Genomic DNA, 6,218 nt, shown 5'->3' on the forward strand with positions numbered 1-6,218 from the left:
TGGGCCTTGAAATAGAGGTACAATTTCAAATCGTAGAACTAACCCAGATCTTTTTTAAAAATTTTTGTTTATTTAAGGCACTGGGGTTAAAAGTGACTTGCCCAATGGGGCGGCTAGGTGGCACAGTGGATAGAGCACCACTGGAGTCAGGAGTGCCTGAATTCAAATCTGACCTCAGACACACTAGCTGTGTGGCCTTGGGCAAGCCACTTAACCCCATTGCCTTGCAAAAACCTAAAAAAAAAAAATGAAGGACAAACATTATTAAGGGGAGGGTGGAGTAGAGGAATGTTAATGATGAAGGGGATGAAGTAGTTGTACTGGAGACACTCAGGAGGATGTGGGATGTAACTTATATTCCCCCTAGTTTACAAAAGACCCATTGGAATTATGCCCTAGTACCTCCAGGGGACCCAGAAATCACTTTCCACCATTCTAGTTAATATTAGAAATGTGGATTTGGAGCTTGGAAAGGAAGTCAACGTTAGTTTCATTTCCTTAGAAAATATAGTAGAATTGTAGGAGGGGGGAAAAAACCTCAAGAAAGAGAGGCTATGGAAAAGGAATGGAAGATGAAGAACTGAGATTTAAGAACAGATATATTTAGGGGGTAGAAGAGGAGGCAGAAAATTAGCGAAAAGAAAGAGAAGTGAGGGCAGCTAGGTGGCGCAGTGGATAAAGCACAGGCCCTGGAGTCAGGAGGGCCTGAGTTCAAATCCGACCTCAGACACTTAATAATTACCTAGCTGTGTGACCTTGGGCAAGCCACTCAACCCCATTGCCTTGCAAAAACCTAAGAGAGAGAGAGAGAGGGAGGGAGGGAGGGAGAGAGAGAGAGAGAGAGAGAGAGAGAGAGAGAGAGAGAGAGAGAGAGAGAGGAGTGAGAGAAGAAAGAGAAGAGAGAGAAAAAAAAGAGAAGAGAGAAACTGAAAGTTTCATAAAATGCTGTAATAGGAGGCAAAGAAGGCTATTTGTACTGAGGAGATCAGAGGTGAAGTTGGGGATTTGAAGAGAGTGAGAAAGTTTCAGAAATGTTGAGGGGAAAGTACCAGAGGAAGTCAACTAGAAATAAATTCAAAGACTGCCTAGAAGCATCAAAGGCTCACCTGCAATCCTACAGCAGCTTCAATGTGTAGTTGACTTAAATACCATATTTATGGGACTTTCTTCCCAGCAACTCAAGCAGCTTTCCTGCCCCTACTAAAACCAACATCCTGGACACAAAAATAAAGGAACTGATCCAGTGTGGAAAACCCAGTATATTCAACAAATAATGTTGAAAAACAAGTTACTTATCTACAGAACTTTATGAATATCAGAGGGTATATTTATTACAAATCAAATTTTCATTACCTATTTATATCTCTGGGGAAGAGCCAAAGCTAATCTGGCACATTTTTTGATCTTCTTGTACTTTGTCCTAGGGTTGGGTATTTCTGTCTTATATTTCTAGATATGCAATGCCTCAACCTGAATACAACTTATATCTTGACTTAGAGTCATTAGTAAAGATGGCACTGATTAAATTCATTGAATTCAGAATCTAATGTATTTAGCTCTCCTTCCTAGGAATATGCCTGGCTGGAACTGAGAACATATCGATTTAAATGGAAGTTAAGAATCAGAACTCACTGAAGATAGTGCCTTGGAGAGCAGGGAGAACCACTATATTGAGGTATTTATTTATTTAGATTTTTTTTCTATCTTACTTTGAGAGGAAAGATAACCTTCTAATACCAGAAAACCTCCCCAACTTTTTAAGATTGCTTTTCTCTTTTGATTAGATCACTAAAATGATATAATTTTAGGGTCACTGGGAAATTTCATCTGCCTAAAAATTCTTTCCTGTTGTAATGTATCATTTTCTGAAATAAGTCTTTTCTTCAGGTTAAGGCACTGCATATCTAGAAATGTTCTTCCAAAATACAAATACTCTACTTTTGCGATGGACTTATCAAAAAGCATGTGATCCACCCACGACAGAGTTGGTGGTGTTGGAACAAAGACTGAAGCACATTTTTTATTATTATTATTTGGGGGGAGGGTGCAGGGCAAATGGGGCTGGGTGGCCTGCCTGGGGCCACATAGCAGGGTGATTGTTGGGTGTCTGAGGCCAGATTTGGAACCAGGTGCTCCTGGCTCAAGGGCCAATGCTCTGTCTGCCACCCAGCCAACCCTACTATTATTACTATTTTATTTTATTTTGGGTCTTTTTTTTTCTTTTTTTGGTTTTTGCAGGGTAGTGGGGTTGGGGTGGCTTGCATGTCACACAGCTGGGTGATTGTTGGGTGTATGGGGCCTGATATGGGCTCGGGTGCTCCTGGCTCCAGGGCTGGGGCTCCGTCCATTACGCCACCTGGCCATACTTACAATTATTACTGTTTTTTATTTTAATTTTTTTCTCTCCCCTTTACTTTATCAATCAAGCGAGTCTATATTTTTTTTGGGGGGGGGGGAGGTATTTTGTTTACTCTTAAACAAGAATAGTTTATTAATGTATAAAAAAACATTATTTGTACAAAATGAGAATAAATAAATATTAAATATAAAAAAAGAAAAAAATACAAATACTCTTAGGAAGAATAATCCACTAAGCCAGAGATCCTTAACCTTCAATCCATGAACTTGAAAGGGGAAAAAAATTACATGTTTATTTCAAATTTTCTATATTCTGTTTTATGCATTTAAGTACATTATTTGTAAAAATAGTCCATAGGCTTTACCAGACTACCAAAAGGGTCCATGAAAAAAAGTTTAAACCTCAGCACTAAATTGTTCACAATTATAAAAAACAATTTGTTTTAAGTTATTTATCAGATTATTTTTTATAACATAGTTGAAAGCAAGACACTGAAGTCTACAGTATATCCTAGGAAGAAATTTTGTAAAGGATGCCATGACAATTATAATAGGATGCTTGAGCATCCAGATGATATAAAGACACTGGACAAATATTTGAAGGATGGAATGAGAAGAGTACAGAATATTATGGAAATGAAGCTGAAGAATCTCCTGACAACACTCAAGTCTCATGTAGAATTAAAGCATCCATATAGACCTATGTTTCTCCTTTAGGTAAAGATAGCAGGTTAGTAGAACCTTGTTAGTGCAGGGCTACCCATGGCTCAAGAAGAAATGCAAAAAGAGACAGAATTACAATGAGAAATAAGTTCAGAATGGTATTTCTGCTCATTAGTGTCATGACCCTAAACTCTGATTCATCAGACTAAGGACTTTTGCCTGAATTTGGAGTCATACCCTCAGATTAAGTTTTGCCAATCCTTTTTTTGCATACAATCCTTTCCCAATGCAAGTCCATCCTCAGTCACTTCTTAAAATTCTAGATTTAACAGTTAATACTGCTCCTTCCCCTTATTTAGTATGATTCATGATTCTTTCTCCAATTCTTATTCCAGTCCCTTATCACTTCCCTAGACTTCAAGGACTTTTCCTATACCTACAGATCTGGTTTAAAACTTCTAACTCTGGCTGCTCCGGGCCCGGGAGGGACATCGCTGGTGTCGTGCCGTGGCGGCGCCGCCAGCCTGCCGGAACCTCACGGAAAGGCTCCCACCATGGCTGAGAATGGTGATAGTGAAAAAATGACTGATCTGGAGTCCAAAATATGCCAACAAATTGAGTACTATTTCGGTGACTTTAATCTTCCACGAGACAAATTTTTAAAGGAACAGATCAAAATAGATGATGGCTGGGTTCCTTTGGAGACCGTGATCAAATTCAACAGATTAAGCAAGCTAACAAAAGACTTTGATGTAATAAGAAGTGCTCTAAAGAAATCAAAGGCAGAACTCATGGAAGTTAGTGAGGACAAAACTAAAATCAGAAGATCTCCAAGCAAACCCCTCCCTGAAGTAACAGATGAGTATAAAAATGAAGTAAAAAACAGATCTATCTATGTTAAAAGTTTTCCAGCAGATGCAACCCTTGATGACATAAAAGAATGGTTAGAAGGTAAAGGTCAAGTACAAAATATTCAAATGAGGAGAACATTACATAAAGCATTTAAGGGATCAATATTTGCTGTGTTTGATAGTGTTGAATCTGCCAATAAGTTTATAGAAACCCCTGGACAAAAATACAAAGATACAGAGCTGCTGATACTCTTTAAGGAAGATTACTTTGCCAAGAAGAATGAAGAAAGGAAGCAAAATAAAGTAGAAGCTAAAGCAAAAGCTAAACAAGAGCAAGAAGAAAAACAGAGGCAAGCAGAAGATGCTGAATTGAAATCCCTGGATGAAAAGATTGGATGCTTGCTGAAATTTTCGGGTGATTTAGATGATCAAACCTGTAGAGAAGATCTGCATACATTTTTCTCTAATCATGGAGAAATAAAATGGATAGATTTCATCAGAGGAGCAAAAGAGGGAATAATCCTTTTTTAAAGAAAAAGCAAAAGAAGCACTGAACAAAGCCAATGAAGCAAACGATGGAAACTTAAAATTAAGAAACAAAGATGTAACATGGGAAGTATTAGAAGGAGAAACAGAAAAAGAAGCTTTGAAAAAAATCATTGAAGACCAACAGGAATCCCTAAATAAGTTGAAGTCCAAAGGTCGCAAATTTAAAGGAAAGGGAAGAGGAAGTGGTAAACTGTGCAGGGTACACCCAATAAAGGAAAAATACAATTCCAAGGCAAGAAAACAAAATTTGATAGTGATGAAGAACAGGAAAATGGTGATGCTGGAGGATCTCTTAAAAGGACACAAGAAGAACCTGAAAAAGAAGAGCCTGCACCAAAACAAATGAAAACTGAAAATGGAGCTGGAGACCAGTAGCTTGATAAAAAAAAATTATTTATTTTAAATAAATTTTAAGCTGTCAGATTTGAGGGTCTTTAAAAAGAAAATTGAACTAAATCCACTTCAATGTCCACCTATAATAGAAGGAGAGACTATTTTTGTTTAACTTGTTTTTGTTGTTCAAGTATCCTTATTCTGGGTTTTTTAATATGTATAGTTTTGTTCATCATATCAAATGTTGGCATTTCAGACATTGATCTGAACATCAAAAGAAAGGTCCTTTCAGTGAAGTTCTGTAATGTTGGAAATACCAACAAATAAAATATATATACTATATAAAAGACAAAATTGTCCCAACTGCCATTTTTATAAGATTTACTATCAAATGACTGTTTAATAGTTCAACATTTATGTAATAGAATTCATTCCCACAGAAAAAAAAAAACTTCTAACTCTAATGGAAATATGTTTACTATAGTTATACATATATAACATCAGGTTGCTTTCTATAAAGGAAAGAAGGAAGGGGAAAGAAAGGAGGGGAACAACATAGACTTCAAAATCTTGTGGAAAAAATGAATGCTGAAAACTATATTTGCATGTAGTTGGTAACATAAATAAATAAATTTCTATAAAAATTTTCAACTCTAGAGTTCTGTCTCACTCCTCTTTTTTTGTCATGTCCAACTCTTCTTGACTCCATGGACCATAACAAACCAATACTCTCCATGGGATTTTCTTAGCAAAGATCCTGGAGTAGTTTGTTGTTTTCTTCTACAATGGATCAAACCAACAAAGATTAAGAGACTTTCCCAGGGTCACATAGCTAATAAGTGTATGAGGATGAATTTTAATTCAGGTTTCCCTGACTCCAGGTCCAACCACTGTATCCATTGTCTCCTCTTTTTGTCTGTTTCATAAAATGTCTACTAGAACTAGGTTGTAATCACTTCACTAATACACAGCATCCTCAGTTCTATAATTCATAATTCTGTATAACAGATGGATGAACTAAAAATGAGAGCAATGTTCAGTGTTGGAGTAGTTGCTGCTCAGGCTATTTATTCAAAACTCAGCTTTCTGGAGGCAACTACTGGGTCTCCTAAATTTGATACATTAAAGGAACCATTCTAAGATAATTACAGAGATAAATTTGCCACTGAATGCAACAAAGAAGCCTAGGTCTTGACTTCTTTTTTTTTTAAATAGCACTATTATAAGTTTTCAGTAAAAACTATATTATTTATTTTTAGCTTATTATTAGGTCACCAGTTATTTTAAACAATTTTTTTCCTAAAGCCTAGAAACTCAAGGACCTGTTTTCCTTAGAAGTAAAGAAATTAATTCAAAAAAATTTAAAGAAATTAATCCCATATGAGTTCTAAACTTTTCTATTCCCTTTCACAGTTGAGTTGGGGATATTTTAACAGTCAAGTTGTAAACTCCAGAATATCTAAG

The 6,218-nt window shown here is 36.4% G+C and overlaps 1 pseudogene; it reads left to right on the plus strand.

The window, feature by feature from the left end:
- Positions 1-3,531: 3,531 nt before the first annotated feature.
- LOC141521723 (lupus La protein homolog pseudogene) lies at positions 3,532-4,815 on the plus strand (annotated as a pseudogene).
- Positions 4,816-6,218: the final 1,403 nt, after the last annotated feature.

This window comes from Macrotis lagotis, chromosome 1 (assembly GCF_037893015.1).
Source record: "Macrotis lagotis isolate mMagLag1 chromosome 1, bilby.v1.9.chrom.fasta, whole genome shotgun sequence".
Classification (NCBI taxonomy): domain Eukaryota; kingdom Metazoa; phylum Chordata; class Mammalia; order Peramelemorphia; family Peramelidae; genus Macrotis; species Macrotis lagotis.